The sequence below is a fragment of the Anser anser genome (genome assembly GCF_964211835.1).
Source record: "Anser anser genome assembly, chromosome: 7".
NCBI lineage: Eukaryota > Metazoa > Chordata > Aves > Anseriformes > Anatidae > Anser > Anser anser.
The window spans coordinates 21,318,632-21,344,720 of NC_139727.1; the positions used below are offsets into that span (position 1 = coordinate 21,318,632).

Here is a 26,089-nt window from a genome sequence, read left to right on the forward strand (position 1 = left end):
TCAGACCTGGGCAGGTCAAACGTCAGAATTCCCCTCGGGGTGCTTGCTGCTGAACTGACGGGGTACGGTGCTTGCTGCTAATCCCCATGGCTCTGCGTGCCAGTTGGCTGCCGTGTCCAAGGAAGCCATGTTTATTGCTCTAGCATCCCCCTTCTTCTGTAGGCAACCTACCACCTTTACCAAAAACAAGAAGGAAAGAAAGCCTAAAAGGGTGAAGAAGGATTTTCATTATGAAGTTAATTAGCTTCTGAGCCAAGCTGCACCTTTTCAAGAGGAGGAATTAGAGGGATTTAATTGCTTTATCAGCCTTCTCTTTGATTTTCAGCAATCAGGCCGATTCCATTTAATTTAACTGCCACAGATGAGAAGAAAATTGATGCACTCACCTGCCTCGGAGCAGAAAGAGAGAGTGAGAAAGAAAAGTTGGAGAAATTGGCAAATATAGTGTCTGCAGATTAATGAAAACCAACAGCATTTGCTCACAATTGGAAATGATGTGCCTGCCCTGAGGTGTTTGGAGCTGTGCGTGTGCCGCTGTGCATGGTGATGTGAGACCCATCTTAATGGCAGAGCACAGGGAAAAGGGGGTGGACCTGCCCTGGGGAAAGAGGGAAATATATTCGTGAGATGATCAGGGATCAATTAAGGAATGGATATGCAGGGGGGCGAGAGAAGAAAGGGGGAGGGAAGCGGACAAAGCCTGGTGCTAGCGTATAAGCAGGCAGAGGTCAATGTGCTGTGTGGGTTGGTGTGGTATCTGCTGTCCTCTGCTAGGGGGTGTGTCCTGCACTTGCTAGGGATGAGGCTTGGTTTACATTATTGGTAACTGATAGTCTGTTTGTTTTGGCTAGGTAGTTCTGTCTAACCTCTCAGGGGAGAGGTTAGAAACTGCAGTGCAGGTGTTTGGTGTGTAGTGTGTCTTTGCTGAAATGCTCTCCCTTCTGTCAGAGTGCGCATTGCTGTTCCTACCTTCCATTTTCGTAAAGATATTTAACGAGAAGGAGAATGACACAAAAAAACAGCATGTTGAAGAGGAAGAAGGAAACTAGAAGTGGTGGGAATGGCTGAGGATGGTCCAGGAGGAGGTGATAAGTAGAAACTGGTGGGAGAAAATGCTGAGGCCCATGGAAGTGGGACCCAAGTGATAATGGATCCCTTAGTCCTCTAGTCCTCTAGGCTTTGCGAGTGGCCTCATGGTTTTCAGTCGGTTCAACAAAACATTCACCTGAAGCCGCCTGTAGCCACGTTGGCAATCTGGGGAAGTTGTCTGGTTCTCAGCCAGCACCTGAGTGCCCTCACCTCTTGGAAATAAGGACTTGTGAAGGTGTCTGGAGACAGCCCTTCAAAACATGCCTTTGGGAATGCGTGAGCAAATTTTGTCGCAGCTGCTGGCCCCCAGTTTAAGGAAGGCTCTTACCTCACTTACCCAAGACCTTTGGAAGACTCTGCTGTCTCATCCTGGGTCTTCAGGGCAACTCTTTGTTTGAATGAAGATGATGAGTGGTTGAAAAAAAAAAAAACGCAGTTGGGAAGGTGGTGTTTTTAGTCTACTGTCCCCTCAAAAAAGATAATCAGTGGAATTGATTTTTTTAATAGTGTTTTCCAACAGAAAAGATTGTTTAACTGAAAATGAACTTATTGCCAAAATGTCAGTTTCACGGAAATTTTGTTTCACAGGCTTTTGACAGAAGCCTCTTAGTAAGATCGACACCTTCCATTTCGTTACTTTGAGTGTGAAAGGTGGTTTTTAATTTCAAAATACCTCTTGTTCAAAAAATATTTAATAATATTTAAAATGGTATTTAAACAAGAATATTAAAATCACCTCATTTTATTGGAATAAAACATTTTGACCCAGATTCATTTCTGCCAGGAGACTCATTCTGTGACAGATTTCTTTTTGTGTGGCTTAAGTCCAGTCCTTAGTTAAGCAAATTTTAAAATTGAAAGTTTTCAGCAATTGGGAATTTTCCATTTCTCCACAGATGTCATAACTGGGATTCTGTTGTGCTCTGAGGCTCTGGGTCTGTTTTCTATTTCAAGTCTCCACATTTAGTTTTAACAACTCTCTTACCAAATGGCGTTTTCCCCATTATTTAATTTCATAACACCTTTGGCACTACCTATGAGAATGGCCTCTGCTCAATCCCAAAGGCATCTTGAAGGTTAGATCAGGTAGGCTGCATTTCTTGATATACTATTAAACATGCATAGTAAGAAGAGATTTTTCCTCCTGCAAAAGAGGAAAGACAGAAAGCAAGGAAAGGGAAGAAAAGGTACAGAAGTGACTCGGCCTGGGCTGAGAAGTGTAGAAGGACAGGCTCGGGAGCTCGGTGTGCACGTACTGATGTGCAAAGAAGTGCCAAAGCCGCTCGTCGGCAGCGCCTCTGTGCCGGGCGCCACAGCTCGCTACCAGGGACCAACCTGGAGTAGAAGCAGGAGCACCCAGAAGCTGTCATCTCAGTTACATGTCAGGCCATGAGACCTCTGAGATGGAGTTGGCTCTTGGCTAGCATCTAACACCTTTGGGTATAGACTTAAAAAGGAGCAGCTTTGTGGGCTGTAATTAAGACTCTGGAAGGGACTTTTTTCTGGTGATTCTCTCTGCTCGCCCACAGCAGGTTAGATGAAGGGGTTAATAAGGTATTATTTCCCCACAAAAGTCCTGACGGTGCATTTCCTCGCAGCTTGCCTGCCAGGCTTGGCCTAGCTCTGTGGATCAAAGGCTGGTTATCACTAATATTGAGCTGTTGTAACCTCTGTCCCCTTTGATTAAAGTGGCGCTGCTGTGAATTTCTCAGTTAATCACGCCTTGGCTCACGGGGTCAGCTTGCAACTTGGCAAGTTCAGAAAACTACAGCGGAGGAGAGAAAGGTAAAATGTATTATGCAAATGTGATTATGATTGAGTCCGACTCCGCCCGGCCCAGGCCTTGTGCTGCTGGAGAGGCTGGAGGCAGAGGAGGAAACAGCCCGTCCTACAACAAGAGGGACTGGGCAGTGGAAAAGCGGAGGCTCCTTTCTTCTCCCCTGAACTTTCCACACCACTGGTGAGTGCAATTTGGCGCCTTTGAAGCCCACTGGCAAGGTGCCGTGTGTTCAGAGGAGAACGTGACCTCCCAGACACATTTCCATCCCCAAGAGCTATGGTTTACAGTTTTTCCTTGGACCACATTGGGAGCTCTGCCAGTGGGTTCAGGACCACTAACTCGGCTTTCTACTCCACATCACTTCCTGGAACCTCATGATGAGAGAAATCAGCAAGCATCACGGCAACGTGGGTCTGATTTCAAAGCCCACCATAAGGTCGACAGGTGTGTGAATCACAGCGTGTATGTGCAGGGCTAAATATGAAGGCTTGAGCCCCCTGGAAGGCCATGGTGTAGGACTGAAAAGTGAACATAGCTGGCAGTGAATTATTAGTGAACTGTGTTAGTGAACACAGCAGCCTAACCCTATTTTGGTTGCTGAGGGTGCTGAGGAGTGGAACTGCTGAGTAGAAAAAGGAGGTCAGGAGGACTGAGTCTAATTACAGAAATCGCTCCTTTCTGTTCAGCGTTTTGGTCTCCCTACCTGCTCTGGGGTGTAGTGGCACTGTCCTGCCATATGGAGGTGCATTTGAGAGTTCTCAGCACTCAGGATATGTTTTTTGGAAGGTACCCTATTCTTACTAAAATTTCAGAAGGCCCTAAAATTGGCAGTCAAGGACTGGGCTATCTACAGGCATATGGTAAAGGCGTATGTACATGCAGAGATTTTAATGTTCTAGGAGTACCAGTAAAATTACCAGTGAAGCATTTTTACTGTGGTTGCAAAACTGAGCCATGTACTTGTCTGCTTAATCCAAGTGAAACAAGCTACAGCTATAACTCTGTTTTTGCCATTATTGCTATGCCTTCAGATGTGGTTTTATCAGCCATCTATTGAAGAAGGTTGAAGTCCTGTCAGAGTTGCTCCATGAGGGCCTAGGCAAGCAGAGAGATTGGGCGGATGGCTGGTGTGGCAGGGGAGCAGGGCCTGGTGAGGAATGGCTAAGCAGTGCAGCAGGGAGCAGAACCGTGTGCCTGCACGCCCAGTTCCCCTGTGCCGAGATGCCTGCTGCTGCTGGCTCTGGTTGGTTTTAGCAGTGGTGCTCAGACTGAGGATGCTGGATGAAGATGAAGGGAATTTGCTCTTTCCACTGGCCTGGCAGAATGTTTCCTTATCAGCTCATATTCTCTCTGGATCCCAAATTGACTTGCTAAGGCATCGCATTCATACCTTTGTCCTTACCCTGACTGGCAGGGGAAAAGGGCATGTTCCTGCCCTGCTGACACTGCTTGTGCTCGTTGGCCCTGCTGTCGAGGGGAGGGAGGGAGGAGGAGATGTGCCTACGGAGCCTGTGGTTGAGGAGAACTGGTGAGGGTGGCACGGGGGGGACACCTCGGCTCCAGCTGTGCTGCAGAGCAGACCTGAGCCAGTGAGCAGAGGTGCGGGAGGCGGCGGGCAGGGGCGCGCCTCTGCTGCTCACTGCGGGTTGGAGCCGGGAGCACAGCACAGAGGGGAGTGGGGAGTGCTGGAGGAAGAATGAGCACGGCGGGGCATTCTTGATCAGACCCGCTAATTAACTGCTTGCTCTTATTTTATTTACTCCAATCTTTCTATTTTTGCATCATTTGTTTCCTTGTTCAAGCGAAACAGCAAGAAACTTTTTAAAATTTAAATTCAGAAGTGCTGGAACTGGGCTCCTGCTGGGGAGAAAGTCCTGGAGCTCTGCTCCTGATGGCTTTTGGGAACGGATGGCAGTGTTTCACTGTCTCGCTCTCCTCCAAAGGCAGGTACCATTCTGCTCTGCTGGGGCACGTGGCTCTCATTATGTTATCAAACCTCACGAGCACGGGAATGGAACCGCAATGCCTGCTGCTATTTGAAAGACCCCTAAGCTTGAATTTTAGTAGGTAACGCATACAGACATCTTCCCATCATGGGCTTTTCCTCGCTTTACATCTGTCTTTCCCTTGTATGCTTCTTAGTCCCTTTGCACTGTTTTGTTCTTTTAGAATCATAACACATAATTATTCTATATTTTTTATAGATATGGTAAAGCTAATGTCCAGATCTCTTAAAGGACATGATCCTGGACAGCTATGAATGTAATCTCCTTTATTTTTAATTTAATTTAATTTATTTTAATTTATTTTAATTTTATTTTATTTTATTTTATTTTATTTTATTTTATTTTATTTTATTTTATTTTATTTTATTTTATTTTATTTTATTTTTTTAATTAAAAAAGTTTTTGTTTTTGTTTTTTAAATCAAAGTGTTTTGGGAAGATAAAGCAGCACTGCTGGATATCCATCCATTGCATGGATAAAATCATGGCTGGGAAGCAGTAGTCCACCCAAGGCCATAGGAGAAGTCAGTGCTAGAGTTAAGAGATGAACAAGTGTTCCTGGTAGTCTATTTTATCATGTGCCTTCTCCTTAGAGAAAGTGGCTTTCCTACAGCTTCTGTTTTCTGATCTCCCAAATCTCTGATTTCCCAAATCTCTGATCTCCCTCTGATTTCTTGGCCAAGCCTACAAGAGCAGAGACAGGCATTGCACTGTGAGCTGAGGGTTAACAGTTTCCTCCGGGAGAAGCTCCACTCTTGCAGTGTGAGCTGAGCATTGCTAGCTTCACTGCCCAGGAGACCGCTGCCAAACACCACACTTGGCGAGACCGCTCCTCTGTCAGGACCTGGTAGGGCTCTGCAGAACAGGAGCTGAACCTCGAACTTCCTCTCTAAACTGCGAGCTATTGTAACTGTGAAAGACGGGTATGATGGGCCAGTAGCAGAACTGTAAGTCACTTTATAAGGATCATACCCAATGCGTTATGTAGCCCCTTACAATAGTGAGGAGCTTCAGCCCAGGTGAACCTTCCAGCATCCTCTCTGTGGTTTCCATTGCAGATCTGGATCACTTGGTCTGTAAAGGAGCTAAACAACATTAGGCTCTCAGGTTCTTCTGAAATCCAATGGAAATCGGGCATCTCTCTCCCTTCAGTTAGTTTAAAAATCTCTAGCAGTGACATACAAAATGTGATAAGCAGGCTTCTTTAAAATACTTAAGGCCATATTTCCTAGTCATTAGTATCTGATCTGTGCACTGCTGGATACCCAGGTAGTGTTAATGCGATTGATTCGGCTGCAGCTACAGCTGGAGTTTTGTTCAGTATGCTGGAGCACTCGGTATGGTTTTTACGTGTGCGATGTTTTGATGCATTATAGGGCATGTGGGAGAGCTATGCCTGGGCAAAGAGGGGGTGTCATGGGGTGGGTCTGCAGCACGGGCAGTTGCAGACACCACAGAAAAGATGTTCCTATGGACAGTCCTTGCCACCAAGTACAGCACTTGTGAGGCTGCTCTGATTTACATTCCAGATATCCCCATGCAACAGCCCAGTATCCCAAAGTTACAAAGGTGGTCAATTTTAACCCCCTTAAACTTAGAGGTCCAATGTAAAACCTTAGTCCTTATTTATCACAGTTGATTGTTTCAGCAGTGACCGGCGCCCTAATGCCCTGCTTTCTCTCCCTGCATCTTCTTCCTTCTTTCTTCCCTTCCTCCTCCTTCCTCTTGCCCTTCTTTTCCCTCTTTGCTTTCCCTCAGCCCTCTACTTCCCTGCACGAGTTTGCTGCCTCTTGATTAAAATGTTGACTTTAACTTGGAATTAACCTGATTAATGTAATTGAAAGTAAAAGTCCGCTGCTCAGCACTTTGGGTGATGAGTGGAGATGGATTGAGAAAGAAAGCTTTCAGATTGAATACACTTCTCTCCTCTGGCTGTTAATTGCACCGTTTACTGGTACCTGACTCACTGACCGTCAGTGTTTAGTCCAGTTAATGATGATACACAGTCCATACTTTCCAGAGATAATTAAAAAACATTCCAGCAGACACTCTGCTGCAGAGAGCTTTCCTATCTGTCGCAGTCAGCAGGCCCCAGGGGTGAGGGGTTGCAGGATGGAGAGAGGGAAGGCTGCGCTCTGGGTGCACGGAGCGGAGCTGGCTTTGGCTGTGCGGGGGTTTAGAGGAGAAGAGGGAAGGTAACTTCTCGCCTGCTGGCGTCCCTCTGTCTGTCTCCTGGCCACACAATATTGGATGTGGGAGAGCATGAAGGCTCCCTGGAGTTGGGGCCTATTTTTGTGCTCCCAAGGCACTTTGACTAAGCCGTAGGATCTCTCCCTGCAAAGTCATTTGAGCTCTTATCTGTAAGAGTAACTCAGCACTGTGATCAGTGAGAAATAGGCATTTGAGGGCTTTCTGCATCTGGGCATTGGTCTCTTATGTCATACTTGCACATCTGCAAAATAGGAGTGCTCAGATTTCCGTATAGATGGGGGACTCCCAAATGACTGTGGACAGAGATTTAGAGAAAATGTCATGGCTGCCATGTCCCAGAGACTCCCATATGTTGCAGTGGTAGTAGAAAACCCTTCTTTTTTTTTTTTTTTTTTTTTGCCAAATATGAGAATCCATCTGGAAGCAGGCTGGAAAGGGTTGTGATGAGAACTCATATATTGCTGAAAGGAGTATTCAGGCAAAACAGACAATTTGCAGCAATGCTGATGTTGGTTAATGTATTTGCTAATGGCCTGAAAAAGGAATGAGAAGAGAGAAGAGGAACTTGTAGGTATGCTGATTGAGACCAGAAAAGATGACAAAGAACTTCTAAGGCCCTGACAAGAGTAAGTGAATTAAGTAACGGAAAGAATAGATTTACACACTGAAGGAATCCTGCAACCATCTACTCTGCCCTCCTAAGTGAGGCCCGTGTTGTCACAGAAGACATTAAGACAGTAAGAGCCTGTTATTTCTGTTGGCACTTTGTTCCGGTAGCTAATCGCTGTAAGTTAAAACTGTAGGCTGTATTTTTCATTTGAATTTGCCTGCATTTTCACTTCTGGTCACTGGGTCTTATTCTACTCTCTCTGCTAGACTGAAAAGACCTTTTACCTTATTTTTTCTCCCTGTTCAGATACTTCTGTTAAACTCAGTGCAAGATATTGCACACTGAAAGCAATGATTTGCATTTCTTGTATGCCTTGTGCTGTCAACTCAGAGAAAAAAGCTAGGTGTCACTGTGACCAGCTCAGCAAACGTAAGTACTCAGTATGTCCTCAACCACCCTCTCTTGTCCTGCTGCCATCTCCCTTTACACACGGGCTCTGTGCAGTGACCTGACTATGAGCAGTGTTGAAGCTCTGGGGAAGAGGCTGAGATTTTAATGAGAGGAGTGGGGTGAGTGTTTATATTACAGTAGCAATGAAAAGCTCTCATGAGATCAGAGCCCTTGTCATGATAGGTTTTGATTTTTTTTTATTTTTTTTAAGAAAAAAATGGAAGAAAAGGCAGATTATATCCCAGAGGATTTTTAATCCAAATGCTGTGGGATCTGGAAAGAGTCTGTCCTCTCACACGTGGGAAATCAAGATCTGGATGTTGAGCCCACAGACAGGAGCAGGATGAGGACTGGAGCCCTCATCTCTTGCCCCATAGTCCAGCACTGGTTTGTAGGAGCCTCCTGCACACCACGTAACACTATAAATTGGTGCTGTTGTGCAGAAAAAGACAGTGATTTTTTCATGCTTTATCACACTCCCAAGAGACTAGGAGTCTGCATGTAGCAGAGGCACATATATATATTAAAATAAAATCTGAATAGTGATATTAGTAAATGTCAGGGGCTAAAAGACTCCTCTCCTTTGAGCAGGTAACTCCTCCAAGGAATTTTCAAGCACTTAAATCTGGCACTTTCCAGACACATTATCTGTTCAGATGCTTGGTCAAGATGCCTAGGCTGACCATCCAGAAGTACTACGTCCTGGAGAATTTTTTGTTCTACTTCTCTGTCTAAAGGGATGATCTAAAGATCTAAAGGGATGAGTTTTTTAAGCTTTAAGCAGAAGCTTTGAAGTCTCTGGTAAAACCTAGCTGGAAAAAACAAAACAACAACAACAACAAAAACTGAAATATGGATGGAGAGCTGTGTGCCCTCATTATGTCCCTTCCCCTTTCGTTTTCAGTTGTCATTCCTATATCTGCTTTAACCACTGCTTCATGCTCTTTTCCATGGTTATCCCATCTCTGAGCCTTCCCTCTGCTCTGTATCACACCTACTCTTACCCTTCTCACCAGCTGCTAGGTCCTTTATCATTGTCCATTGCCCCCATTGTCTTTACCACAGTTAGCCTCATAGCCGTGGAGCACCGGGATGCTTTCATTCTGTTTGACAGCAAAAAAACAAGACTCAGAAGGGCAGAGGAACCTGGTCAGGGTCACCTAGCAAGTCTTTGGCACAGCTAGGTTTGACCAGCTCAGAAGACCAGGAGTACTTAGGCACCTAAGAGCTGGGTAACCTTCTTCTTGATTATCAATTTTATTTTTTTAATTGAAAAGGTTTTCCCTCACACTAACAACATTAAGACGAGGAGAGAGAGCATTTCCTTGCAGTGGGCTGCATCCTGCCCTCGGCTAACTTGTGCCTCTTCAGGTGGGAGATGGATGCACCTGGGGGCATAACTGGAGTCCTTGAGCCCTGGCCTGCACGGTGCTGAGCAAGTTCTCATGGAACACAGGTGGCACAGAGGAGCATGGCCCTGCTGTGGGTTTGCCTTGGGGCTGGCCTTGGTGGCAGAGCTCGATCGTGGTAGGCGTGTGGGCCCAACAGGGGCAGAGCACAGCGGGAGGATGCTGCGTGGGACCCGCTACACTGGCACCTGTGAGGAGTCCGGGCTGGCTCTTGTTTGCTATTCCCTGCACACACGCAGGGAGCCTCGTGCACTAAGTGACATCAAGGCTCATTATTTTCATCAGATGCCACATTTGTAACCTGTTACCGAGTAAATTGTGATAAAATAGACTGGAGCAGCCCAGGGTCTGACTCTGCTGAGATGGCTGCTGTGAGCACAGCAGGCAGGCACGGAGCCCTCGGGCTGCTTGCTCCTGCACCTTAAAGGAGCAGGGAGCCCTCTCGGGTGGCTCAGGGGCCTGGAGCAGAAGGCGCCTCTGGTGCATCTTTTTGGCATGCTTTGTGTCTTGGGATGAAGGTGAGCGGAGTCTCTTCCGATGGTCCCAGGAGGCAGCTCAGGGGATTTGCCTCCCTCCGTCTCCTCCCGGCCATTGGGTAAACTGAGATAAAGGGGGAGCAAAGTGACTTGCCCCATGTCACACAGTAAATCACAACTTCATCTCCTAGTTCTTCACCCTGCTTGAATGGGTCCCTCACAAGTTGCGGTCCAGGTGGCAGTGGGGCCAGCAGTAGAACAGCAGTTCTCACATTCCCTCCGTGTTGGAGTCCAGATGATCTGTGGGACTCACTGTGGCAGCTGGGAGAGCATGGAAAAAGAAACAGCTCATTGCCGGGGTTTAGTTGTTTCTGAAGATTCTCAAGGCTGCCTTGGACATTCAGGTTTTTGGAGAGCAATGGCATTTGTTTCCGTGCCAGGAGGTACCAATTCTACTGTAGTTGCCTTGTGCTTCCCTCTCAAGCCTTTTTGGTGCTGTGCACATACATGGCTGCACCCCATAGCATGTATTATCGTAGGTTCCCAAATACATGTTTTTGCAGGATTAATAAAGGCTGAATAGCAAATAGCAAGATGCTTCAAACATGAATAATACATGTTGCTGGTGGTGCCGCAGTTGAATGTGCTGGAGATGCTTATAAATGATGGCTTAAATATAGGGTTTCTTAGGAATTTTAATACATCAAAAAGTGTGTTGTGATCCAGAACAAGAATAGTTTGAGTTTTGTCTTAACTAGTGAAGCCATTTGAGAGCACTGCAAATATTTCACATTGGCAAAATCAAGATGGTGTGATTTGAGAGCCTTTCTGCATTCTGATCTTTTACAAATTTTTACAAATAAAAGAAAACTAAGTGATGTTTTCAGTAAAAATAAAGACATTTATCAGGGAAAAAAATGAAAATATTTTCCATATTTTTTACAGCTAAAAATGCCTCTGACATGGTGAAATTATGAAATACTTCACTGATATCAAAGGTGTTTGTTTTTATTTTTTTTATGGAAGAGGGAAATGTGCATGAACTTTCTTTTTTTCTAACTTCATCTGTATGCATCCACCTCTGGACTTTGGTTACAAGCTGACCAGCTTTTTACTGCAGCACTTCTTTAATGCTTACTGGTCCCTTATAATAGAAAGCGTTCTCTACTCTCTGCCCCAAAGGTCTTACAATTTAAATTGGCAGTTCAGAAAAATCATCTCCCTGTTTCAGGAACTGAAGCATGGCAAGATCAGTGATTTGCTCAAGGTGACATGGAAAGTGTAAAAATGGGCACCAGCTCGTTCCCCTGTCTGGATGAGGTCTATCCTCCAAGTTGCCCCTCATTTTGGGAGCCCTCAGTGATTTTGGAGCTGGCCCGAGCAGCGTGAGGTGGGGAGGTGGCCAGTGGTTGGGGACAGCGGTGGCTGGCCATCTCTGCTGCAGCTGTCACTGCTCTTTGCTGACAGTTGCTGTAATCCATGCTGCCTGCTTTTATGGTGCTAATTAATCTCTTTTAATTAATGAAATCCTTCTACTTCACATTCCTCCCCTTTCTTTCCTCTTTGCCTCTCTTCACCTTCCACAGCTGAAACCTACAGCCCTCCTCGAGCAGGGTTTGACAAAACCTCCAGCCTTTGAACATCTCCGCATATTTGTCTGGCAGCACTGGTGCCTCCATCTGCTTTTCTCTGCTGGTACAGTTGCAGTTTAATCTTCATGGCTGTTATCTTTGAAGCACACTTGATTTCTCAAAAGAAAAACAGCTAAGCATTTTAGTACCCACTGCTTTCCTTCTTAGGAAATCTACACAGCGTTGCTGTTTAATCATGGCCTGAGTTTGCGAACATTGTGTGGGATGATTCTCCTTTAGATAGACTTACAGGCTTGATTGGGGCAGTGCATTCAAATCACATTGTTTGCCTGCATCTCTGCACTCCAGGACTGGGTTTCTCTTCTATAATTCTGTCCCTTAACTCCTACTTAAAATCTTTTCTTTCTCCTCTTGGAGCACAGTCTAATGCTCCTACTCATGCTATGAAACTTGTCATTCTCTGGTAGGTAACTTGAGCAGAAAAAAGGCTTGGGCATTGCCTGACTGGAGGTACCCAACCTGTCTGCTCCTACTCCATTATCACTTCTGGTATTCCTGAAAAAGCAAGGACCAGGGCCCTGCTGCACAAGCAGTGCACAATGCGTCAGAAATACAGCCCAGGTCCTGAAGGACGTGCAGTCCAGCCCCACTCTGCACTCAGACACGTGTCACTGCTTGGCTGACCGATGACAGAGGTTCGGGGAGCCGAGCTTTGAGGGTGACAAAGGGAGGTTTCCATACCTCTGCCTATTCAGCTGCTAATCACAACGTATTTTTCCCTGCGCAAGCCGTGCCAGCTATGTTGCTCTCTTGTTAGACTGTTTTCAGCAGTTTCTTTCCCTCCCTCAATATCTGAGTTTACAGTGCCTTTCCTCCAGCTGTAGGGGCTGATTTACATACAAAAGGGTGATCAGCTGTGGGAAGAACAGCCTAGCGGATCAAATACTAAGTGACATTAAGTGGCATCCAAGTGACATTACTTCGATTCTCTGCTGAGCTATGAGTTGCTGTGTGACGGTGCACGCAGTAATTAATTCCTATGCCTCAGCTCCCCAGCTGTAAAATGGGCATGGCTCTGCGTCCCTCTCCAGTCCGGCGTTACTCAGAGGCCAAACGGAGCAGTGCCTGCGCACAGCCTGGGAACTGCTGCCGAGGCCCATCCGAACATGTCCTTAGAAAGCTGCCACAGAGGCAGTTACTGTGCGTGGGAGGACTGAGGCTGTGTCTTGGTTGTAAGACACAGAGCCATTTTTTATGTGGCATCAGAGCTGCGTGGGGACCCTTTGGTTACGTTCACTTTGGCATCGTTCTCCTCATCGCCATCGCTGTGAGTGAGAAAGTGCACGCAGGCCCGTGGAAGGTAGAGCTGCAGACTGGCTCCTTAGCAAGTAATGGTCTGGGCATACAAATCAATTTAGGGAGATATATTGACATCTGAAAAACTTTCATGGCTCATATTGTATTTTATTGGTTAGTCAGAGAGAGAGAAAAGTACACCTTACGGAGTGGTAATAGGAAAGTTTACAAAATAGGTGTTTCACTGAGTGCATGTGCTCACACTCACTGGGACTCCCTGCTTGTGATGAGGTAAATCAAGAAGTATTCTGTTAAACTCAACATGAATAAATGAATTTCTGACGTGTTCTCTGCATACTCAGGCAGAATTGAGGCACATGTGTAGTGTCAAGTCGCTGTTATGCCCCAAGTTGTAAATGCTTTATGAAAGGTACATGCCTTGTAGCTTTAAAGGGCCAGATTCTGCTCCTGGTTGTGCTGATGTAAATCATAGATAATGCCCTTCAGGTCAGGATAGAGCTTGACAGGCTGAACAAAACCTGATTCAAGATGTAGAATTACGTGAAAAAGGACGGGAGCAACAGGGGGACCACAGAGGCCTAGTGAAAGGTCGTTGTCATCTTCTTTCATGGCTGCGTACAGAAGGCCTCCCCCAGCTTTAGCTCTGTCCTCAGAGCAGTAGGAGGAGGCCCCAAGCATTCCTTGCAGAGACCTTTGCCTCTGGTTTGGAGAGGAGATCAGCCGAGCTGTGATGTGGACATACAGAGCTTTTCTCCCCAGAGCATGCACACTTCCAGCCATGACAGGAGGGCTGTGGAGCAGCACATGCTGTTGTACCCCACCATGCTTCTCAGGAGGTAAATGAGTTACACAGGCTGGGAGAGGCTGTGGGGTCTCCGCTAACACCAAACACGTCACTGAGCTGCCCATACAATGAGGGCTCGGCCTGCCGCTGGCCTGGAATAAGGTGTTGAGAAGTGGCAGGAGGTGAGAAGTGCCAGCACACTGCTTCCCAGCTGGCTCTGGAAACCGTTTGTGCCTGTGTCCATCTGCACTCAGATCAAAGCCTCCCTGAATTATTCAGGTGCTCTTTGAAAGCTCTCAACATGCAGAAAGTGAAGGCAGCTTGGCTTTACCTGCTGGAAAACAGGTACTCATTATAAGCTCCAGGGCCAAACTAAGGTTTTCTGCTGCACACAATGGCAGCACCTCCTGCCACCTTTGTGGTAGGGGTTCTCTCTTTCTGTTACATCAGGTTCTCACGTACAGGCCTAGGCTGTGTGGGCCTTCAATCCTTACAGGCTTCAGGAGGTACTTAGCATCTCGTTGGGCCCATCCTTGCAGACCAGCGCCATGATACTGCATTCCCAAGTGTTCTGGGCATGTGGAAGCAGGTGCCCTGAAAAACATCAACTGGCAAACTCCTCTCGACAGTGCTGAGTGGTTCCAGCTATGTTGATGGGAAGAACATTCAGTTCATGCTATCTTATTTGATTCTTTAGGACTAAACTTGAGATTTCCAGGAGGATAAGGGCATTGTGTGCTCTTTTGTGCCGTGATGCTGCAACCTCTCTATTGGAGTGATGTGGCCCCAGCAGTGACCCCTATGCTGTGGGAGCAGCCATGCATAGCATGCAGTGCCACACAGCAGCTAAAAAGAGAAAAAAGGTCTGTGAAGGGTAAGCGAGGCACGGTCAGATCTCTCTGCTGTCCTTTGAGGTCCTATGCTGTCTGCGTGGGCAGATGCAGCCCTCTTACAAGGAGAGACCATGCATGGTCTTCATGCCACTTTCTGCATGTTGAGCCTTCTGCACGTCCAAAGCTGCAATTATTCAGTCCAGCGTTATCAACTGTGATGTCCTGGTATTATTTTGTTTGCATGGTGGTTTTGTTTTTTTAATGTCAGTACCAGGAGACAAATGATTGCATTCAAGTGTAGCTTCTATTTTTCAGAAAGGCCATTTTCTAGCCACGTGTCTGAAAAGGGGATAGGATTGAAGAGGAGAAGGAAATCTTCAAGCGTGCCCTAACATTTTTTTGCTTCTTAGATTTTAAGGCTGTCTCCTGAGTTGCTGAGCGCTTGCAGCTAGCCCATTACTAGAAAGTTCATCAGCCAAATTCTACATTTCAGCCTCTGCTGTTGATCAAGTAACCTGCCCACAGATTTACAGAATCAGGCAGTTCTTGCACAAAAAGGTACCAGCAATAGTAGTACTTTTGCTAGTCCACACAGATTTCCTAGAATCACATTACATTTTTTTCCTGCTTGTTGGAAGTACTTATATTGCAAGGCCTGCATCCGTGATGTGCAGCTGTGGATGATGGTGGTCTGTGCCCACTGAACCCCCACAGATCCCTCCCCTGTGAATCATTATCAGCTGCAAAATAACTCCCTGATAGACACTGAAGTGGTTTGATTGTTTCACACTGAGAACTGGGAACTGTTGATTTGTGGTGGTCTAGCTTAGAGAGAGAAGTAGCCGTCTATCCCAAGACAAAAGTAAATTTTCTGACCTCGTTGGTCTTAGGTTCTCCATATCAAAACTGTTTCATATCTGATTTCTCTGTGTCTTCTCTGTGAAGGTCTAGATTATTTCTGGCCTCAGGTAGGAATAGTTTAAGATGTTTACATGTTATTATGGTTATTACTTGTAGAATCACTGCAGTGTTTGAGTGGAGGGACAGACGTGCTTACAGAGAGACATCTGCAAAAGAAACGTGCTAATGCTCTGTGTTTGAACACTCACAAAGGCTGGGAAAATCCGGTCCAGGAATCCAAAACTGTGACATACAGCTCCGTGTCACATGCACCTATGTTATCTACTCATGCTGGAGTAGATAATGCGTGGACTGGAAGTGTTCAGCCACTGCAGCTCTTCACTGGGTACTGGTAATCACGTGTGGAGAAAGAGAGTTTCTTCCTCTCTAGGCCACTTGTATCGGCAGCACAGTGCACTATAACCACACTCAGGATACCTTTGCATTCTTGAGCTTTTATATGGAGGAATAAGTTTGGGTTCTGCTGACCCAACTGGAAAATACACATTACGTTGAATTAAACCAGAAGGCATCTGACTGTTTTCTAACCAGCAAGAGAATGTGAAAAGCAGCACATGCATCATCTGTACATCTCTGCCATATGGTAGGGACATACTTCTGTCTCTTGCTCAAAGGTGGAGATATATCTCAGGGCCTGGCTTCATTTTTTTTTTCTCTGGGGGAAGTGAATGTTTTCAAGTCTTAAAGCCACAGCAGGGTGGAGAGGGGCACGGGGAAGAGCAGAGGAATACTGGGGTGGGTTGCTTAGGGAGGTTGTGTAACCTTCAGTATTGTTTTTAAAAACAGGCCAGACAAAAAGGTTTAGAAATGGTTTAACTGTGGTTGATCCTGCCTTACAGGGGCATGGTCTTGAGGATCTCCTGTGGTCCATTCCAGCCTTATTTTCTGTGATTCTGCAAAGGGATAGAATTAGTATTTCTGTTGCTACAGAGTACTTCAAGGAGTGCTTCTGAGAGCTCAGGACTGGGCGTTGCCTGGTGTTGTACTATCAAGGAGCAGAAAGATGTCCTACCCTCAGAGAGCTTGCAACTGCGAGTCGAGAAACAACGGATGGTATGGACAGCTGAGGGAATACGGTGTGGAGCCATGAGCTGCTATTGATCAGCAGGATGGGCAGTGCTCATAATACATCAGCAGCCTAACTGCTGTCAGATCTTTGCAGGCATCATGGCTAAGGAGAATTTGAAGGAGGATAATGAGGAAGCTTTGCAAATGAAATCTCCAGGCTCCCACCACCCCTGCTCCAGAGCTGGGCGGTGGCAGGATGACGGTTTGCCTCCCCTTCTGCCTGCTCTCCTTTCCTCGCCTGCCCCGGCCCGCTCTCCCCGAGGGCGTGGGTGTCACTCCTGAAAACTTGCTTCTGGCCTGGCTGGTGGGGGGGGGCAGGACACAGGACCGGGATGCAGCCCGGCCCTCCGGCCCACATGCTGTGGGATCTCCGCCAGTGACAAGAAGTAAAGTTGATGAGTCTGTATCGAGACAGTGAAGTGACCCCCGTGCTGCTCCACATAATTAATAAATAAAGCACTGGGGGAGTTTTTGCCATGCCGGCTGCTATGACAGGGCTGTCTACGGTGCACTTAAGCATTAAATGACCAATTTCTGTCAGACTAACTTCCCAAGCCTCTCTCTCTCTCTCTCTCTCACTCACAAAGCTAGCTTCCTCGCTCCCTGCACTTGGAGTTTTTCAGCAACTGATGGCTCCTGGTTCATTTCTGTGGAATTAATTGGTCCCTGAATGAATTCTGTTGACAGGGCAATTTATCATGTGTTTGGGTTGACAGTGTTGGATACCGGTAAAGGGGGGGGAGTGGTGTGTGAGTGGGATGAGGGGAGATGGACAGGGTGGGGGTGGGTGGGAGGATGAAGAAGAGGAGGAGTAGAAGAAAGAGGAGGTGGAGGAGGAGGTTGTTTAAAAAATAAAACAAGAGAGAGAGAAGTTAAATCCCATTCCTCCTTGGCTCCTTCCAGTCCAGCTCAGTGCATTGGTAATGCACAAGAGGGATGGGGAGAAGAAGGGGGGGAGGCAGGGAATGCTCCTTCTCTTGTGACAGGAGTCAGGATGCTGCTTTTCTGCAGTTTGCACTATGGCTTGGGAAAAAACAACAGCAAAAGCAAGTAGTTGTGTGGTGTCTCGGGCTCAGCCACGAGCCTCCCTATGTATTGCCCTACTTCTCTCTTACAACTGAGTGGGTGGGAAGCTAGGGAAAATCCTGTTAACACTCCAAATGCTGACGGATGCGCCAGGTGCTGTGTGGTGTCCAGCATCTCACAAGGTGTCGGTGGCTGCTAGTCAGGGCCGCCCAAGGAGGAGTCACGTCTTACAAAGCAGCACCAGTGGTTTGGGTCAGCGTGGCTCAGAGAGGGGTGCCCCATCCCACGTGTGGCTTTGACAGTCTCATGTCTTCAAAGATAGGGACAATGAAGGACTTACTGGTATCATTAGAATTGTATTGTAATTACATTGTCATTAAAATGCCGTGACTCTGGCTTATGTTTTCGGATTCTAGCCAGCATGATCTAGGTGCTAACTAGCTCTAGTGCGGAGCTGGAACAGGCAGAGAGAGATGTAGGATGCAGGAAGGTGGCACAGGCAAGCTGCAGAGGATTTAAGAAAAGGACTTTTTATAGGGCCCCTGAGTTTCCTGCAATTTAGAAAGCCTGTTAAAGTTACTGTACTAAGAGCAAATATAGAGGAAAAGAGCGATGCAAACACATTGTGGGTAAAGGGAAGACTTATTTTCAAACACTTCAATTTTCCTTCTCTTGATGTGATCATTCCACGGAAATGGTGCAGGCAGCTCTTTCTGAAGGTTTTTACAATACGTTTCCATTGCAGTTACTCAGGTAAATAAAGCTGAGAGTCATCTGTGGTGCAAGGGATCAAATCCAGAAATACTCCTGTTGGAGTCGAGAGGATCCAGAATGACAGTCGTGACTTGAGATAGCTGGTTTAAGGAGGAAATGCATGAATGTAGCTATATTTGATGTAGGATTCTCAAGCATAAATTATTTGGGGTGAGGACCAGCCTTTTGTTGTAGCTTGATAAGACAGCAAACAAAAACGTATACAGGAACTGACACATACAAACTGGCAATGGTAGCAATAATACCCAAGCAGAGATTTTTCTGCCTAGAAGTCAGGCAAGCAGACAAAACTTAATCAAGAAAACCTGTGAGGTTGGTTAAAATCCCGAAGAACAGAAGTATTCCTGGTTGCCGATGAGAAGGTGCTTGTGTAAGAGTTGAGTGCCTTTTTATAAAGAGGCCCACCCTGAGATATGAAGTCTAAATACACATTTTTTGTAAAGAGTGTTTTTTCTCAATAGAAAGAAAATTAGCAATATTACAGTTTATAAATGCCAAGATGAAGAATGTAAGGTTTGGTAGTGAAGGCTCGGCAGCCCAGTGTACACAGATCTGAAACTCCAGCAGCTCTAAGTTGATAGTAGGTATATTCAACCAGAAATAATGTGCATGTTTTCAACAGTGCAGGTAATCACCTGTCAAAATATTTTAGCTAGGGTTCAGTGTATTTTCCAGCACTAGAGCCTTTATACTTGGTAGCGAGTGTTTCTCTGCAACAGATTCTCCTAGCTCAGCCCCAGCTCCAGACCTGCAGCAGGAATTAATTCAGAGCAGCCCTATGGGTATCCCATATCAGAGGCCAGACGATGATCACAGTGTGCTGGGAGTCTCCTCTGGGGTAGCTGCTGCAATGGACTTGAAAACAGCTATCTTAAAAGTCAGTGCTTGATTCCAGTTTCACTTACACATTGTTTACACGAGTGTAACTCTTTTGACTTCAAATTTCGGATTGACAGTGTTGGATGCAGAAGGCAAATCAAGCTCTGAGAAAAATGATTATGACCAGGCTGTCCTGAGCCAGTCAGGTGAACATGACACAGGGCACATCAGTGGAGTAAATGGGCATATTTCACTTACATCACTGAACCTCTGGGACATAAACACAAACATTTTTACAGGAAAAACTGTCCTTAAATATTGAAAAGGGAAAGCAGAACCTGAAGCAACACAAATCCTTTTGTACAGTGAATTGGAGATAAAAAACTCTTGTGGTTGAAAGGCAATGGTTTAAAAATGAAGTCTGCATAAAATAAGGGAGACAAAATGGACCAAAGTTAGCTACAGGAAAGTTGCATATCAAACTAACTGAGTGCATATAGAACTAAGTACACAACAGGTAGTTAGACATGGCAAGATAGACAACGTACAAATTATTCTCTATATGATCTCTGGTAGCAATGGCTACAATTAGAATTATAGGCCACAGATACAGGCTCAGTTTTCTCACTTTTAATGCTAAGTCCACGGATTTAGGAACATTGGGCTTCTAAGAGTGGGCAGGCTTATGGTTTCTCTGGTCTACAATCCCTAGTAGTAGTCTCAACAGATTCTTAAGAGGAAGGCAGAGGAACTGTGCAATAGGAAGATGTAGGAAGAATCTGCAGTTTATTGGGAGCCCAAGCAGCCTACAGTTGGCTTAATCCCAGAAATGTTAATACCTGTCCAGAGTGCTTGTTGAATGCTAATTACTCTGGATATTTTTCCTATCTGTAAGACCGTCCAGTCTTTTCTGGAGTCATGGTGACTTCCTGTGGTTACAAATTCAGTTGGTCAAAATAAAAGCTGTTGGGGAAAAATTTTAATCAGCTTTGAATTTGCTGCTTTGTAATCTAATCAAGTGTCTTCTTTTTCTTGTGTTCTTGTGACCTGCAGGGTCTGGTTCTGCTAAGGAAGCCTCTGGCATGGCTTCAGGGGAATGTTCAGGAACCATTTTGATGAATTCCAATTAAGAGTCTTCCTGACACCCAGGGACATAGAGGTCAAAGAATGCCCTGTGCAGCACAGCAACAGACCACAGGGCGCACAGCTCAAGGTAAGAAAGTGGCATAACGGTAAAACAGAACAGAAAATTCCTGAAGACATGAAAGGGCTCTGAATGTGGAAGAATCTTCAAGTGAATTGTTCAGCTAAGATTTCTGCCTAAAACCCAAAAGAACTTGATTCTTGTATCCTCATGGAGAAAATAATGGAATGACAATAATGCTTTGCATTATTACATAGTGATTAATCTGGAATGTAAGGTTTGCGGAGTCGGTCTCTCTGTTTAGCAGGGCACAAGTAACTTGTCATACCAATACTGTAGCATTAACTGAGCTAAACTGGAGCTCTCCAGTGAGTCTGAGGGACTTAACCTCAATGTAAATAACTATCCATCTGGCTGTACAGTTGAGAAAAGATGGTGACCTTGGACAGAAAGGTAAAATGTACTTGCTAGAGCTGAGAGCCATGGATGCTTACATAAACAAGTTGGTAGGTATCAGTATTGTGCATTATCAAATACTGGGGGTGCACTGGAATTCACAGCAGAGACCACTGTGAGTAGTAGGTTACTACTCTGGGAGCTCAGAGAGCAGCATGAAGGGGCTGTTTCTCACCATCTTTATTCCAGGAACATAAACTTATCCATGGAGGAGGTATGGATCATGGTCACAAAACAGTGATGAGTAATGCTTTTGTTTTCAGACTGTTTCCATCCCTCCTTCTAATGACTGTGTTATTCTCTCTTTGACCTCTTCAGTCTGGGCTGTATTTTAGGTGACTTGTTCACCATGATTCCCAAATGCTCTGGTGTCTCTGTCTCTTCTGAGGAAACAGTTGATATCTGTTCCCAGTCTGACTTTGTGAAGGCAAACAGATCTCAGAGAAAATAAAAATATTAATGATTTTTTGCTTTCATCGTATTGGCCAAGCAAAATACATGTGAGGAGGTAAAATCCATTAATAAACAAACAATAATGGGTCAAAACAGGCAATCCATACTCAAAGATAAAAATAGAAAGACATACAGGGCAATATTGGAGGTATTAATAAAGACTGTGCCGGGTTTCCATAATCAAAGGCTGTTCCAAGTTTCCTTTAGTTTTGTTTCCACCCTGTCTTCCCTCCTTTTGGTGGTAATTTACTGTGTGGAATCTTGACCCAGAGCAGGATTTTCTTGAAAGTTAGTAATAGCAGAGGAGTTGCCTTCAAGGAAAAGAAATGTTTGACAACTCCAGGTTGTTCCCCAGGAATGGTACTTTGGGGCCTTTCCCAAGGAAAGATTTTGCTGTTTGCAGTTTATTTTGTGGTAGCTCCTGGGGACCCGTGGTTGCGGGCCAGGAGTCCACTGTGTTCCCTACTCTACAAACACAAAACAGTAAGAGAACTGCTGCTACAGGCTGTAATAACCTTAATGTAATAAAAGTGATCACCCGATAAAGACAGAAGGGGGAGCACAATGAAGTAGTTGGAATAGACGGTATAATTGAAATCCCTTTCTGATTTATAGTAAAACATTAAAAAGATGTTGGGTGGTGAACGTGTATCCTAACTGGTAGAAGAACAAGGGAAGATTTTCCAAATTAACTTAGAGAAAAGAATTTTCAAAGAACGGTAAGTTAAAAATAAGTTAATCAAAGCTTGGTTCTGATTAGACAGACAAAGATGATAGGCAGATTTTCAGGGATCCGTACCACTTTTGTTAAAAAAAAAAATCTAAAAATTTCACTGTTTAATATGTAGCTGAGAATCTCAAATACTCCTTAAAGTATTTTAGTAAGAATACTAAGCTGTATATATTTATGTGTCTAGCTTGTATTTGGACCCCTTGGTCACAAATGTAGAAACGGAGCCTTAGAAATATTCTGACAAAGGTGAAACCGAATAACAAAATATTACACTGTTCAGAACGCTGGCCGGTTTCTTAATGGTTACTGGCCAATGAATCCTCCAAGTAGAATGCTGAACTGGGAATAAATCATGGAAGGAAATCTCACTCCACTCCTGAGTGCATCTGCAACAAGAACAAATAGCTCATGAACTGGGAAAGTACTAGGCTGTCAGTGATTTTGGAAAGTTGTGGTATTTGTTTAGATCGCTGAATACAGATTACATTTTAGAGAGCTGCTTCTGGGAATCTTGGCCAAGCCTCTCCCTGTATTAATAGCTTTATGACCTTTCTTTGGGCTATCAGCGTGCTTCTGTGAGCTGTCTGTCAGCACTTTCTTTCCACTATGTAACAGCCTATAGTTTCTTGTATATTTTGTCACAGCGTTTCAAAGGGATTTGCTTAGATTTTCTCTACATTTTGTGTATGTATTCTCCTGACAGAAAAGGATGCAGCAAGTAGAAAACCTGTTTGGAATAATCATTATCTTTTCTTTCATTTACTTTCTCAAGAATCTGGCAGACCTTTCAAAGCATATCAGTGAGGTGGGTATGGGCAGCCACCTCTGGGCACTTCCAAGAACACGATTGCTTCCCAGGACCCTTCTGCTAGGGCTAGTTGCAGGTGGCCTCCTTTGCTTTTCTGCATGTCTGCATAGAGGAGGATCCAGAGTGCTGGGATGGCTGGCGAGATTTGTGTGTTGTTCCCTTTCTGTCAATGATCAGATGAGCAGCATTGAATGAGTCGCTTCCCCTTGCTATTTTGTCTAATTATAAGTAGGTTGGTCAGGACGGGAATGATGTCTTAGTTTATACAGTGCACAACACACAGACTCTTCTTGGTATGTCTAGGTGATTGTGTAATATGGTTCATAAACATGATGCGTAAGGCCTGTGATGTTTCTTTCCGTGACTGCAGCCTGTGGCTGTGCCACTTTGTGTGCTCATTCAGTACCCCTGAAGCTGTGGGCTATCAGCAGTATTGCAGCAGTCTTTTCAAGATCCTAACCAATGATGCACAGGTTGTATTCTGACCTTATACGCTTAGCCCAGCAAACGTGGATGTGAATGCTAACTAGCATAATCTGGTCAATGTTTTACCAGATTCATCTCTCACATGAAAATCAGTACTTCATATGCCCAGTTTGGCAAGTCTCAAACACTCAGTAAGCAAGAATTGCTTTCGTCCACCTGCAAGAATAATGCAACGAGCTTAAATGTCATTAGGAGCTTTTTGGCTGTTTGTTTTTTAGCTCTTTGTCTCATATTTTTCAGCCTGTAATTGAAACTGGTTCGTGGAACCACATGGACTCAAAACTGTTTTAGGGGGGCTGGGATTTTCATCTTATCATATATGCTGTTGTTGGAGCACAAAACTTTCATGAATGAGACTTGGGCAACTGTAAGACTTAGTAATGTACCAGAATCTGTTTTTGAGGGAATCGGCTGGCTACTGCACTGCCAAGACAATTACACCGATACCTCCAAGCAATCTAAGTGACATGTGATGGCAGGACTGTTCTTAGCAAAACAAAGCAGGATGAGAAAATATAGGTGCATGAGATGAGGCTTGTGATGAGATTTGTGGTGGGGCTTAAGAGACAGCATAAATCCGTCACCAAACAGCAGCTCTGGGGAAGAACAGGTTTATTGAATGGTTCAGGGGCAACCTGATGCCAATATGCAAATGATTGCACTTCAAAAAATTAGGTTAAATTCTCTTTTTGAATTCAAAAGAAATGATAAGTAAAATTTTGGCATCCTTCTTTGATGCAGACAGCAGAGTTCAGAATTTTCCAGTGAAAAGTGGGCAAGTAGAGATGTCCCCTGAAGTCCGACCTTTCTGGGGATCATTCCCACAGGTATCAGCAGCGCCTGAGATCTGCTCTTCTGAGGGCTCTGGTGTGAGCTATTGGTAATTGCTGACATTTTTCTTCCTCTCTCATGCCTTTACAAACATGCTTCCCTTGACATGCAAGGCCTCGTTCTGCCCATCTGCCCAGTCTGTGATCCCCTCCTCGCCCAGCAGAGCAGTACAGATGCCCTCTCTGCGGCTCCTCAGCAGTGCGTGGCTAGATGGGCAGGGTGCGCACGGCAGCTTTGGAAATGGGGTTGGAATATGTCCCTCCTCCTCTGCGGTGTTGTGGCTCAGTCCCCAGAGCCCCAGAGAGGTAGAATGCCACGTTTAACACTCCTGCTTTAACCTTTTAACCACTAGAAAACCTGCAGAGTTGAAGAATACAAAGCTTTCATTTAATACGTGGGGAAAAAAAAAGGCCAGAACAAAAGGTGATGCCAGTTCCTCGCCTCTCACCAGAGCCACGAGGAAAGAGCCAAGCTGCAGATTTATTGCAACCAAAGAGGATGAGCTCCCCCTTCCTTCTTTCCCCATCCCAGCCCCAACCCAGCCCCCAGGAAGGACTCAGTGCTCCATGGAGTCCCTCTGAGCACGGTGCGGAGCCGGAGGAGTGACAGGTGCCTCCTGATATGCCTAAATGAGAAGAGCCAATCGGAGGAGCCTGCCCGGCTTTTGTTGTCATCTGGCTTTGCTCACGAAAGATGAGTTTGACTGACAGATGCATCAAGGTTCACAGTTTATTGGTTTTTGCAAAAGAGCCAGATCTGCCAATTTAGACAGGGGAGTGACACAAAACTTTCCATCTAAATGGACTAATTTTACCACAGGGAATTCCCAGGCAGAGCGCGCCAAGGCAGGCGCAGTCCTGTTTTATTTTTTAACAAGGACTGAATGACAAATATAAACGACAGTTCTAGGCTGACGGAACATCAGCATTTGACACTTCACAGGGGAGCGGTGAAATAAACAATAGGCAGAGAAATTGAATTAGAATCAGATGAGAGTCAGCTAGAGAGGGAGAGGAGGGCCTGATTCTCTACCAGATCATTTATAAAAGAGCAAACTGAATACTAAGTAGGTATAACACGCTCACATCCTGGTTTATTAGCAGATTTAACCTACTAGTGTGTTACACTTACGTGATGTAAATGAATCACTGGACAAAGGTGGGTGGTAGGGGAGAGCAGGTGGGAGTGTATGAGGGGTTTCTGTTTGTGGTATCGCAAACTTCTGGTGCTAATCTTATCCTGTGTTACTTATAGACTCTTCAGAGTTACAGAGCAAGAAGTATGACAAGTTCATTTTAATTTCTCTCCTGTTCTCACTGGCCCATTGCCTGCAGAGTTGTGTCCGGTCTTCCCGTGTTCTGGCACTTCTGAACTTTTAGATACCCAGCTTTGCAACCTCAGCTGAATTCTTTTACTACTATTTTTTTTTCTATAGGACTTTTTAATTTAAAACAGGCAAACCCTGACATTTAAGAGTGATAATTCTGTACACAGTCTGGGACTTCTGAGTGTGGACCGTTTCTGCTTGAGATAAAAGGTTGTCTCAGCTGATAGCACTGGCAAGCTATTATCCTATTTCTACTCAGCTTTAGCAGGGGGATAGGATATATAAACTTTCCCGATGGGTTAGACAGCTAACTGTTAGCTAGGCATTGCTTGGTAGAAATTCGGATTCCTGGATTTTATGTCATGCTCTGAGATTTGAAGCGTATCTGGAGAAGTGATTTTCGGTCTTCTTCAATTAGCAAACAGTAAGAACAAAAACCAATCAGTAGAAGAATAGCTGCCAGGATGGGGAATCTCGGTCCATAAGCTCACTTTTCTCAGCTACATTACAAGCAGTTTCCTCAAAAATAAAATAGAGATTTTTAAAGCAATTCTAAAAGTACTGGTCTTGATGTTAGAGAAAGGGGCTTGAAAAGAAGGAGCTTTGGGTTGATTTGCTTGTTAATGATGATTTGACTTTCATGTATGAGACTGCAAAGTGCCTACGTGGAAGCTGCCGTATGAGCCA

At 45.2% G+C, this 26,089-nt stretch overlaps 1 long non-coding RNA gene across 1 annotated transcript in view; it reads left to right on the forward strand.

The window, feature by feature from the left end:
- The window catches only part of LOC310902848, a 99,602-nt gene that overhangs the window by 69,678 nt on the left and 3,835 nt on the right, over positions 1-26,089 (forward strand). Inside the window, exon 4 of the long non-coding RNA XR_014587037.1 lies at positions 20,218-20,377. This is a non-coding gene — a long non-coding RNA (uncharacterized lncRNA). The remainder of the gene's footprint in view (positions 1-20,217; positions 20,378-26,089) is intronic.